This window comes from Myodes glareolus, chromosome 15 (assembly GCF_982192425.1).
Source record: "Myodes glareolus chromosome 15, mMyoGla1.1, whole genome shotgun sequence".
In the NCBI taxonomy this organism is placed as follows: domain Eukaryota; kingdom Metazoa; phylum Chordata; class Mammalia; order Rodentia; family Cricetidae; genus Myodes; species Myodes glareolus.
Genome location: NC_142040.1, coordinates 37,000,829 through 37,013,987, shown reverse-complemented (window position 1 = coordinate 37,013,987; position 13,159 = coordinate 37,000,829). Strand labels below are relative to the sequence as shown.

The 13,159-nt window shown below is 48.1% G+C and overlaps 1 long non-coding RNA gene across 3 annotated transcripts; it reads left to right on the top strand.

The window, feature by feature from the left end:
* Positions 1-789: 789 nt before the first annotated feature.
* LOC146891601 (uncharacterized) lies at positions 790-12,330 on the top strand. 3 transcript variants are annotated; one of them, XR_015734992.1, is made up of 4 exons: positions 790-1,926; positions 2,417-3,035; positions 7,589-8,159; positions 9,990-12,330. It is a non-coding gene; the product is annotated as an uncharacterized LOC146891601 (long non-coding RNA). The 3 variants fall into 3 exon arrangements; XR_015734991.1 differs by lacking the exon at positions 9,990-12,330 and adding an exon at positions 8,259-9,978; XR_015734990.1 differs by lacking the exon at positions 9,990-12,330 and having other exon boundaries at positions 7,589-9,978.
* The last annotated feature ends 829 nt before the right edge of the window (positions 12,331-13,159 follow it).

Genomic DNA, 13,159 nt, shown 5'->3' with positions numbered 1-13,159 from the left:
TGTATGACTAATGACTGTGTATTGGACCACACAGATGTGAAGGCTAGAGACTGAGCAAGGTGAGCTGGCAGATAAATCCCGGTGCATAAAGAGCTTAAGTTAGTTGCTCTGGCATACCAATTTATTCTGGAAGGAATTCTGATGCTTTGGATAATCAGACTGGTCTTCTCTTAAACCTCCAAATTGCAGGAGCATTCTGATCATACAGCCAAGAAGCTTCTCAGTTTCAGGAGGTCCCATTTACTAATGGTTGCTCTCAGTGTCTGTGCTACCGGTATTATATTTAGGAAGTGATCTCCCATGCCAAGGCATTCAAGGCAGAGAAGGTTTCAAGACAGTTTACTATTGGCTCTGTTGTGTGGTTACTAGAGATCAATCATTGCTACGCGCATCTACAATGAAAAAGGTCAAGCAGGGCAGAAGGAAACTCAAAGGTACAGTATGAGGGGACAAAGCACAATAAATGTAATGTTGGAGTCTTGTTTGGTGCCGAAAGAGATAAAGAGGAATGGAGTGGAGGGAAGGGTCCCCTCAGAGCAAGACCCCAGCCAGCTAATCTTGCAATTTGTGAGAAGACCTTAAGGAATGACTTGTCCCTAAAGAGCAACAACAAACCAAAGCTTAGGCCAATACAATTCAAGAAGGGTCCAGGTTCCAGGTTTCATACTAAGCAGGCAGCAGAACTTGGCAACTTTGGTCATGTGGTTCTAGCGTTAGAGTCACAAAGGAAACACAAATAAAGGGATTGTGAGATCATCCTCTGTGCTTAAGGAAAGCACATGACCGGAATATGTCAGGGGTGTCCCTGCATGGAGGCCTAGAGAGGCCAATATGTGAAGGTGTGAGGCTTCTGAAGCCTGGATTTCCTTGGAGACCCCAAGATGTTTGAGATGCCAAAGCTGTGGATCCCCATTAAGGAAAGCTGCTAACAGGGAGTGGACGCAGCCCAAGAGAAAGAAGTACGCTGCAGTCAACAAAGCTGAGAGGACCGGGAAAACTGAAGAGCCCTTTGATGTCAGGCATGGAGGGACCGAGTTGAGTTTTGGTCTTGCTTTGGTCCAGTGTTTATTTCCTCATGACACCCTCTTTCCTCCCTTTGCAAATGGGAATGTGTATTCTGTGACATTGTATGTGGAAACATGGAATTTGAGTTTTGCTTTTACTTGCCCGTTACAATGGAGAGATTGCCTTGAGTCTCGGAAGAAATTTTGGACTTTGACATAGTCTTGAGACTGTGATAGCCTACGGGGACTTTTGAAGTTTGACAAAGTGAATTCGGCTTTATGATATAGCAGCAAGCCTGTGGAGGGCCAGAGAATGGAATGTGTGGTTGGAATCAACCCCCACAGGCTCATATATATGAGTGCTTGGTCTCCAGTTGGTAGAACTTCTGGAAGGGATTAGGAGGTGGGGCCTTTTGGAGGAGGTATGTCACCGGAAGTGGATTAGAGGTCTCAAAAGCCCACAGAACATGGACAAGCCTCTCTCTGGGGGTAGTAGAAGACGAGAAAATGGACAGGACTCTATTTCTGATGGAGTGTGCAGATGGAATTGGAAACAGACACAAAAGGTTGAGGAGAATGGAGCCCATGTGAAGACTGGAGGACAGGGAGTGATTGGTCAGCTTTTCCTGCCCTTCCCCCACATTCAGGAGTCCTTTGTGACAGGGAGACAAGGAGCTCTGTGATGCAGGCCTGGGCCCAGCTGCCAATTCCAGAGAGAACTCTCAGCGTTCAGTTGCCTGAGAGCAACAGTGCGATTCAGATGGAGAATTTTCTCTCTTCTGGAAAGCGTTGATCCTTCATGGCTGACCCCCAGCTTCTCCAATTGGACGATGGATGTGATCTTTGCCTTTGTGTGTGGGCTGGGGCTCTTCCACCTATTATTACCCCTCCTCCACCAGCAGAAAACACCACCACCCAAAGGGTAAGAACACCTTAGCCCCGGACCAGCAGAGAAGCGTTCCCTCTGTGTCCTTTTATAGGCTTCCCTTACCAAGTCAGATAGTGAGGTGGCTGACAGGGGATCTCAGTTGAGAGCAGGACCCCATCCTCTTGAGAACTGTCAGGTAGGGCAGAGGGAAGAGTGGGCTCCAAGATGTCTGCTCACAGACCACCTTTACCTGGGAGAGGCCTTGTGACTTGGTGGTCAGGAAAATGTTCCTGGGATGGTTAGGGACGTATGTCCCCCTCTAACATACGTGTTTATAGGGTCAGTGGAGCTGTTAGGAAGGGTGTAACTGCTGGTAGTTTAGAGCTGAAACTCTATTCCTCAGAAGAAGAACATTGATCAATGACATCCAGGGTGGATCTCACAGAAACAGCCCCCACTTGTGTTTGCCGAGAGAAAAAGAACCCGTATTTGCCCACATTATAGATGCGTGAATGGGGCTGTAGGTGCTGTCTCTCTCTGTCAGGTGGTGAAGATGAAACACAGAAAGGTCAGGAGAAGAAAATCAGGATCCTACTTCCTTCCCCTGGCGAGATGACTTCAACTCCCATGATCCCCCAGCCCCAGTGATAACACCAATGAGTTGCAGAACCTCCAGCCCCCTGAAGAGGTGACTTCTGGGGAGGAACCCAGAATTGAAGACACTTCCGGGGATCACTTCTGTGCTCAGAATGGAATGAAGCTATGGACGTCCAGGGCTGGGTGCTGTGTGGGGAGGGATGGTGTGGGAGGAAGGAGCACCATGCTGCCTGGATTTGGAGGCAAATTGGTTGTTAGACTTCTCTGAGACATTTTCTTCTTTCAGAGCACCGGTCTTTCCCTCCCTTCCACAAGGAAGCCCATGGAAGTTGTTAGAAGTGGAAGCGCTTGGTCCATAGCACAATCCTGCCCAACATGCGCCTCGCTCACGGATGACTGAGCTCCTATTTAACTGTTCATTTCCACTGAAAAAGAGAGTTCGTTCAGTCTCTGGTAAGATACCGGGTCCCTCCTATACCCACCATAACTCCGTCTCCATTTCCATCTTCCAGAGGCAGCAGGGAGAAACCGAAAGAAGACAAGGCACTGGTTTTACTTCTGCACAGGTGAGCCATCTCGGGTTCTCTCTGGCTCCTCACTTCTGTTCCCTGACCACAGCATAAGGTTTTCTTGGGGATACGGGCCCTTTGGATGGGTGGGATACGAGTACAGTGCCAGAGGTGAAGGTAACAAGGTCGTTACAGAGTGTGGAACAGTGGTTGTTCTGGGCTGCAAGGGTCCTTCCCTACTCAGCTTGCCTGGCCTCCTGACCCCATGACCCTCCTGGCCTCCTGGCTCCACTCGTATCTCCTGTCTCCCACAGCACATTAGGAAGGCTTGTCAATACCATCAGCCTTTGCCAGCTCTTAGGACAAGATGCCTCGGGTGAAGCATCCAAACCAGAAGCTACCAAAGCCCACCTGCCACCTAGGAGTCTGTGGCTGCCAATTTATCCCTAGTGGCTTCTTCTGCTCCTCTCAAGGACTGGCTGCTGCCCAAAGATTCTAAAATCTTGTCACCTGTCCTGCTGAATTTTTTAGTTTCCACGAAGTCACAATTGACGATGAGTGCCTCTCAGCCAGCAGAGACCTTGACTTCAAGAAGATGCTGCTCACCACCGTGGGCACCTTCCCGACTTTCTCATTCTGCTGATTCTGGGGCTTGTTCCCCACCCATGTCAGAATGCAGCATGGCGGGTACTTGGCGTGACTGGAAAGCACTGGAAACCTCACAGAGCACTCCTCTGCCAGGTTTTTCTTCTCCCATCTCGACCATCCCAGATCTTGACTACTCAAAAAGGCCTGCTTCAACCACCACAGGCCTTGTCCACTCAAGGAATACTACCACAACCAACCCAGGCCTTGACCCTTCAAGCAGGCCTACCTCAACCATCCCAGGCCTTAACCCTTCAAGCAGGACTATCTCAACTACCCCAGGCCTTGACCTTTCAAGCAGGCTTATCTCAACCACCCTAGGCCTTGACCATGCATTGAAGCCTACCTCAACCACCCAGGCCTTGACCATGCATTGAAGCCTACCTCAACCACCCAGGCCTTGACCATGCACGGAGACCTACCTCAGCCACCTGAGGCCTGGACTACTCAAGTAGGCCTACCTTAGGCCCTTCCAGGTACCAGGGAGCTGTCAAAACCTGGTGCCACTCTAATTTATCACATGGTAAGTCCTTGCAAGAGGATCTCTCTCTCACCATCCAAGAGGCCTTGTTCTGGACAGGACCCACAGACAGGCAGATAGAGGCCGGGGAACCCTCTTTCATCAACCCTGATGTCCATCAGATGCTAGAAGTTCAGATTAGGAAGAAGTCAAAGTTTGGAAGGGGAAAGGAAAAGAAAGATCTAACCATGCCTTGGGCTGTATGGACCATATGCCATAGCCCTGGAGCAGGGAGCAGGCCACCGCCACCTCACGTCCCTTCTGGAGCAGGAACTGCCAATTAGAGCAGTTTACAGGTCATCAGCAGTTCTTTTACCAGGCGGTCTTAGCCAATGAATTGAGATAAATGTAGCCAGTTTTTCTGGGGCCACCCCATTCTCCACAGTGAGTCCTTGTGGCTCCTGTCAACATGGCAAGGTCCCCACTAGTCAGCCCCTCCATCTTGTTCAATGGTCTCTTTACTTCCATCCCAGTAGAAGTTTGGGCTAACATACCTGCACAGCTCTTTCCTCCAAAGCCCTTGCTTCGTCATTCAGTCGAATTCCAGCCTTTAACTGGGAGGTTGTCCTGGTCCCAATCTCCACCAGTGGCTGGAATCCAAACCCAGACCCATGACCCATCCTCTCTCCCCAAGCTACCACATCCTTCAGCCCCAATTAGGGATTATGGGGCTTCCTGCCCTCCAGCTTCAAGATCCCAATTAATTGTCCCACCTGCTGTTCGGCACCTAGAGAGCCACCTTTTGAAGAAGCACCTAGGAAGTAGGAACCATTTACCTGCCATAGTTAAAAATACACAGGAAGCATTTAATCAACTAGTGTCCAACAGTTGGACCTCCCGGGGCCAGGGCTCTGTTGTCTGCCTCTCAGAAGATTTGATTAATCCTGAGCAATGGGAGAAGCTGAAAGAATATTTTAAAAAGGGGTTCACACAGCAGCAGGGTGAATGGTCCCTCAGCAAGCTCAAGCTATCTCTGGATCTAGGTCCGACAGAAGATAATTATGGGACTTCATGTCCCTCAGCACAGACAGACAAAAGCAGCCAGCTTTCACAGAGTGTCTCGTTAAAGGGTTTAGAGATGTTCCATCTGTGGAGGGCCCCATGCAAGGGAAGAGCTCTGAAAGATCTCTACAGGAGCCTGGAAGGTTTCCTAGGCAAAGTTCTCGAGGCCGTCTCTGAGACAGAGATGAAAACTTGCTGAATGAGACACGCAAGAAGTGATGGGTGAAGAGATTGCCCGGTGGGACCAGGAAAGAAACAACTAGAAGGCACCCTGAGAAACCACTGAAATAAGTGGAGGCAAACCAACAGCAGTTAAGGTACCCATGGGCATTTGTCATGGAATATGTGAAGACCATGTGTTGATCCCTCCTGAAATTTCAAAGCCAAATATGGAAACTTGGAAAAAACCATCCTTCAATGATTCAACCACCAGCAAGAAAACTTAGAATGGCCCTTCCTCCCTAGATCAGAAAGTGCTAGAAGCACGTTACAAGATGCCTGGTGAGGCGCAGATGGAGCCTGCCCCTCAGAGGCCTCAAGACCGTGTTTTAAACACGAAGGCAGCTATGGCTTTGCATTTCCACAGTCCTCCAATGCCTGTCTGTCCTGGTACTCTAGAGATGACTCCATAGTCCAAATGGCCAGTGCCCGGGGCGAACCTTTTAAGGAAGCTCCAGAAAAAGAAAGTGACAAAAATAAAAACAAAACAAAACAAAAAAAGCACCATTCACTGTGGAATCCTGCCTCCAGCTAGAATTGCTGAGAGGCTCCACATAGTGACAACTCTACATCTGTCCAGGAGGACAGTATGACTTTCGTGTCCACCCCACAGAATCTTGTGGGCAGAGCCTGGCATAGTGTCGTTGGAGTTTGAAGAGAGAATTCAGAGCCAAATCCGGGCCTAGTCAAGGGTGTCTGTGAGTCACAGGAGAGTGAGGATTTGGCTTTAGGAGATATGTACAAAGGGTGTCAGTTCAGGAGATCAGTGTGGCATCCCAGTCACCAAGCAGCAGGGATACCAGGGAACTGGAGGACGCAGAAGAGGAGGAGTTCCGTGAGTGCGCACTCCCCTTGGAATCTGGGGAGATGAGGAAGTCTCAAAACAGTGAATGGCTGGAGAGTTATTCCCAGGATCCAGAAGACTCCGGCCTGAGCACATCTCACTGCCCAGCCACTGGTGTCATCCTGCAGGACTGTGCCCCCGAGGTTCTGCTTGCTGCAGTTATCCTGGCCTCCAGGGCGCCTCAGTCCAGCTTCAAGACTATGCCTGCTACAACCAAGTCACCCTTCCAGGACAACAGGAATACTTTCCTGTCTAAAGAAGGAAACACCCACCACGATATGACAACCCCAGGAAGCACAACATTGCCATACCTTTGATCAAAAATAATAGAAGAGACACTAGAAGTCCCAGGCAGGACAAATGTCTAACAGGGACAATTCCTGGCCAAGTGGACAAGTCAAATGACTCTCAAAAGAACTTTGGGCACAGGACAAAAAGCCTAATATTTTCAATTTTGATCCCCAAAGTCAAAGAACAAGAGAACTCCCCCCAAAAATCTCAAGGGCTTAGCAGCCAGGACACAAAGCCAAGGTTCAGTGGTGAGCAGACACTTCATGCCTGACAAATCGCTCAAGAACAGGACCTCATGAGCTCTGTTGGATGGATTCTGGAGGTGAAATTGGGGATTCACCATAGATGTGCCCAAAATCCAGCGAGATGGCCTGTCTGTCACCAGAGGATTTCTACAATAGCAAAAAAAACCCTAAAACACACACTGTGTTCACCATGCCAATCCGAAGGTACATAGCCAACCTGCCACGGATGAACGAATTTGCTATGGCCATCCTAGGTGCAGAGAACCTGTGTTCCAAGCCAGCCACTCTCCGCACAGGGTACAGGCAGCACGTGTCCCGGGCATCCCTGTCCACTGTCAGAGGCACTGCCTCTGCAGATGTGTGCTATCTGGGAAAGCAACTGCTTCCCCCAATTTAAAGTAATCAAATGTTTAGGCATTAAAAAAAAAAAATCTCAAAGAGGACCTGGCTGCCAAGTTCTCCCAGCATCTAAGTCCCTACCTACCTATTGCAGGGTATTGCTAACAGGCCCCACCCTCTACCCTGAGCACAGCACTGGGCTCCCTTCCCCCAGAGGCTCCTCCCTATATAAGTGTAGTCATTTTGGTTACCCACTCCTTTTGTACCTTAAACCCCCTGACTGCTGCACCTATTCGCCCTCTCCAGCTTCTCCCTTCCACTCCCCGTTTCTGCACAGGTCCCAGCACCTTCTGGAATCTCCCAGATGTCCCAGCCTCTACCTATTCTCTCCCTTTAATCTATAACCCTTTTCCTCCACTGTACCTACGAGCAATCCCTTTCTTTTCCTTTTTCTTCTCTTATTATTCATTAATTAGATTCTGCCCCTCGCTTTCTCTGTTGGCAGAAAAAGTTGGTCATACTGCCTCAACGGCTGTTGTGAAGATGTGTCGTGAAGATGAATCTGGATACAGACACTGGCGCTCGCTACCTGTTTCCTACTGTTTTGCACCCAAGGATTTATCCTTAGACATCTGCACCTCTGCTTCGTTTGCTTTGTTGGGTGGATACCTCAATTCTCCTTTTATGTAGTTTCCCTGTCTCTCAAATGAATAACCATTGGTTTCTGCTGTACTCCAAAGTCATCCGTGGTTCTCACGAGCAGAGGTTCTAATACAGTCCCTCATCTTGGCATCTGTAATAGACTCACGATGTTATCCAAGTGCCTGAGGCCTATGGAGGGAAAGCTCTCTGCTTCGATCCAAAGGATGGAGTCCACCTCTTGGAGGAGATGTGCCATTGTCTCCTCCACAGTTAATCTGTTCAGGACAGCTGATTGCCTGGTCAAGGGATTATTCTTCAGGAAATCAGATTCATCGGTGAAAGAGGTGAAAGGAAGAGCTAGCATGTTAATGAGACAGTTTCTTTCCCAGAAGTCCTGCACTAATACCATCACCCATGAAGCCGCAGCCACACGGGTGAGTTAAGCCTGCTCCCTTTTCCGAATTACTCAGACAAGCATTACTTTCCAGTGCTGGCCCAAAAGCCTGTGCACCCTTCCCCCTGGTACTTTTCAGGTTTTTCTGCTTTTCTTGAAGCCATCTTCCCAGCCATGTGGCTGACCTCATACTGGTTTACCTCAAACGGCAAGGATTTCCCATCTCTTTTCCCTCTTCCGGGCAGCTGTCGAGATTCTCAGCTTGTGTGTCCACCCAGGCCTTTTCTTTTAAACCCTAATTGATGTGGGAGAATTGTCTGTATTCTGTCAATCACATTTTAATAAAACGCTGATTGGCCAGGCAGGCAGTATAGGTGGGAAAACCAGACAGGAAGTAGAGGTGATGCAATGAGAACATGAGAATTCTGGGAAGAAGGGAGGTTCCTCTGTCACTCCTGCGCAGACCACTGAAGAGGCAACATGTAAGCTGTCACACTGAGAAAGGTACTGAGCCATTATGGCTAACATAGATAATGATAATGGATTAATATAAGTTACAAGAACTAATAAGAAGCCTGACCTAATGGGCCAATCAGCTTTATAACTTATAGAGATCTCCATGTGATTTTCCTTGGGACTTGCTGGCTTGTTGGGGTACTGGGTGGGATAGAAACTCCAACAAGCTGGCCCACATACTACACCTAATAAAATGATCCTCAAGCTTTTGAGTTCATTTTAAATACTTTTACGAATGAGACTGAGAAATTTGAGTGGAAATACAGGAGGCACTTCCCCAAACTTCTAGTAACAGCAGACTCTTTCCAGGTTCGTGTTTCATTGCCAACACCTACCCCCCCCCCCAGATCCACAGGTTGTTAACGCCCAAGTTAGTTAACCCCAAAAGAAACTCCACCGAACCGGATTGCAGTGTAAAACACAAGAGGGTTTTTAATATTCAAACTTGAGTTTGGACTCTACCACCACAGCAACGTAGTGGGTGGGGGAAGCGCAGCACCGAGCCTGGGGAAGGGGCAAATGTCATGATCAGGAGAGCTTATGCTCTGTTTTCTTGGGATTGGGTAAGGAGTGTATAGAGTAAGGTAGTTTCTGAAACCATTGGTCAGTTTGGGGGCGCAAAAATCCTAACACAGAGCCATTAACAACTGACAAGGTTTCTTCAAGGACAGGATGCCTCTTAGAAACATCTGGACCTTGTCAAATTTTATGACCCTGCTCCCTAGCTCCTTAATTGGCTACTTTCAGGGTATCCGTTCAAATTCTGCTGTTGCCGCAGAATTTCTGGAGCTGAGATCAGCCCCCACTCATATGACTTCAGATGAAGCCCCTTCTTTAAAATGGAGTTTGTAAAGTCAGGTCCTCACAAGGTCATAGTCTGTTCCTCCTTGGATGGCCACCACCTTTCCTTTGCCTTCTCATGCTTCCCACTCCTAAGTTTTTGACAGAATTCTTAACCATTTATAGCAAATAATATTAATAAGCACAGTAATAAAACTAACATCTCTCTTCTCTACAGCTCTCAGTTCCAAATCTTGATAAATGTGCTTCAAATGTCTGTACAAACTGACTTGATGAATGGAGTTGAAATGTCCTGCCCCCTCCTGTAATATCTCTCTCTCTCTCTCTCTCTCTCTCTCTCTCTGTGTGTGTGTGTGTGTGTGTGTGTGTGTGTGAAGCACGTGTGGGCATGGCTGTCTGCATTATCATGTGAGAAGTGAGAAGACAGCCTGTAGAGTTGATCCTCCCCTTCCACCTTCATGTGGGTTCTTGGGACCCAGTCAAATTATCTGCTTTACATGGCCAGTGCTTTACCCACTGGGCCGTCCGCCATATGAAAAGATTTTCTTTAAAGGTGTACATGGATGAATGGAACCAAAGTTGGTAAAACTAGCAACATGAACTTTCAACAAAGGGAATCCTGAGCCACCTCTCGACCTGAAGAGATAAAAGAAGGGTTTGGTGTTGATGGAGCCTGGGGAGAATAGAAGCCGTAGAAGAGGATCTTCTAGAGACTTATAACTTGTCAAAATGATAAGAAAAAACCTGCAGTGTTCACCCCTCAACTGGATCTTATCATCCCCACCTAGACTCAGGGGACAATAGAGAGTACAAGAGTCTGGGGAAGGGGCGGGGCGCTGCAGAACACGGTCTTTCAGGCTCACAGTGGCTGTGGTCGCCTGCATAACTTTGGGCTATCAACAACCTGTCATGGAGGAGAGAGACTCAAGAGACCCCACCTTTTCCTAATAAGGCAAATCATTAAAAAGGAAAATCTGCTAGAAGGAAAGCTACTGCCAAGAAATAAAGTCACTGTCAAAAGGTAAAGTTTCAAACCCTGGGCAAAGGCTGAGGTGCATATTTAACACATCAAATGTTAACTATGGCCTCCAGGTTCTCCCAGCATCCCTCGGTCCCTACCTTAGGTAGGGCTGACATACCCCACCCTCTACCCTGAACTATCCAGTCCAGGTGCAGGGCTGCCCTTCCCCGAAAGGCTCATCCCTATAGAATCCAGACAGTTTGGTTACCTACCCCTTTGAACCTTTAGCCTCCTGACTGCTGCACCTGGTTCCCCTCTCTCCTCTCTTCCTTCCCCTCTCTCTCTTCCCACATGGCCCAGCTCAGTCTGGTCGTCCACTCTAGACTCTCCCAGATGTCCCTGCCTCTCCCTACGCTCTCCCTTTTATCTACAATAAACGTTCTCCTCACCATACCTAGGAGCAGGCCTGTCCTCTCCTTTTTCTGTTTTCAATCAAGCAACATGGCTCAAGGCTCAGGGAAAGTGTATGCTTCAGATGTGTTAGTGAATAATCTTTCTGGACACTGTGAAGATATGAAGGTGGGTTGCTCTCATTGGTTTAATAAAGAGCTAAATGGTCAATAGCTAGGTAGGAAGAGGCTTGAGTGGGAGAACCAGACAGAACTCTTGCTCAAGTTTTTCACTTGGGGTCTAAGGAGAAACAAGCTTCACTGGGAAGTTGGTTTCTTTGCTTCCAATCATTAAGGTTATTTCCCCGGAAGTTGATTTTAAAAATAGTAATAATGACTCAGTAAAAGCAGATCACTTGCAAATTAGGAGAATTCATGGCTCAGTTTGGGTCTTCAGGAAGTCGTGGATCCTCCTTCCCCTCCACCCTGCCCCGTCCCTGCTCATTAGTGATTTCAAGAGAAATGCTGTGGCTGGCTTCTTGCCCTCACCACCTATGATGGTTAACTCTGAGGCATGGCACAGACAGGACTATTCATAGGTTAGGGATTTGCTGGTTTTCCTAGCAGGCCGAGTTCTCACATTAACAAAGGGAAAATTCGTTCTCAAGTGGCATGGCTCAGCTACAGTACCACTCAGATGACGAGGACCTTCCGCTGTACAGGGTTTATAAAAAGAGCACACGGACATGCTGTCTGAGGGACAAGAAGGCCCATCTCAGCTCTTCTTGTCCTAACAAAGTACTTAGAGATGGAACAGAGGGATAGGGAAGATTTGGTTTCGTTTTCATGATTAGATTCAGGATTGCAACGTCAAACCCAGCTGCCCATTTCGCGCAGGATGGGAGGAACGGCAAGGCTAGCACAGCCGCATCCGGGGAGTAGAGTGTATGTTGCTTAGCTCTGGGGAGAGGTTTCCACACCTGCTAATCATTACTGCGTTGTTCATACATTTTCTCTCACAAACCGCCGAATTTAATACTCCAGCTAGTAGGAGGCGTAACATTCATCGGGTGGAATTCTTCTATTTTATAGATAAGAAAACTGGGCTCCAGAAACATGAACTGCCTGCCTAGGTCAGACAGCTGCTAGCGGCCGAGCCAGATGCAAGCTTGATTAGCTTTTGGCTCCCGGAGCAGAGTACTTTCAAACCTCAGGAATTTAATGTTCCAGATTATGGGGGAAGCAGGACAAAAACACGTTCCGCCTTTATTTGGGAGAACTTTCAAAAGCCCCAGAATCCATTAAGTTTCTCTAAACACTGTCTTGAGGAGAAAGAAGAAACAGTAATTCAATCTTTATATTGTTTTTATCTAACAGAATATATGTAGACATATCTGCAAACAGAAAATAGGCTTAGAGTTTTGACAATAGTAGCAAAACGTAGCTGAAAACTCTTTTAAGGTGACTGTCTTGTAACGCGAACAGGCTTTGACAGCAAAGGTGAGTAAACTTGATCTTCAGTGGTGATTTGTGAAGAAACCGAAGTGTCCTGCTGAGTAGGTGGACTGCCTGTTTTGCGTGCTGATTGGCTGATAGGCATACTGGCAGATCATGGTTCCGTGCGCTGCCCGAAGGGTGGGGGTGGGAGGGATGGCTGGGCCATGTCTAGAGCACAGCTTTGCTGTTGCTGGAGCATCTGCTCCTCAACTCACTTTCTTGGTGATCTTGGTCCACTAGAGAACCTCCTTGCCTCGTGTGGTTACTGGGAGAATCAATGCACTTAGGATCTTGCATGCGGGGAGGGCTCAATATAACCAATACTCACTGTTTTTATCAACAAAAGAATCTGATCTGAGATCTAACAATCACTCCTGTGTACTGGTCTTGGCATTGCTTCATTTCAAATTTCTGAAGAACGTGCACCAAAGAGCCACCAGAGGGAGCTCTCTGGTCAGGTTGGAATGCCTGGTGGCCTGGCCCAGCAGGACATCCTCAGCCTAAGATCTGTGCCCCTCCTTGATTTCAGGCTGCTGTGTGAAGGCAGCTAGAGCTGGTCTCTGATGGTCTTTTCTTGAGTTCAAGTGGCCCCAAACTGCAGCTTTTCACAGTGGGCATTGCCGACGGGTACTCCTGGAAGGGATGGCGCTAAGATGCTTTCACGTAAAGGGCACAACATGTGTGTGCATTCTAGTGGATAAGCTGGATGACAGGTAGGTAGAGGGTGGATGGATGGATGGATGGATGGATGGATGGATGGATGGATAGATGGATGGATGGACAGACAGAAGATTTAGTTGACTGGCCATACACACAGTCAGTTGCCCCCTTGCGGCATTTCTGGTTAGAAAATTAAAGAAGAGAGATTCATGGGTT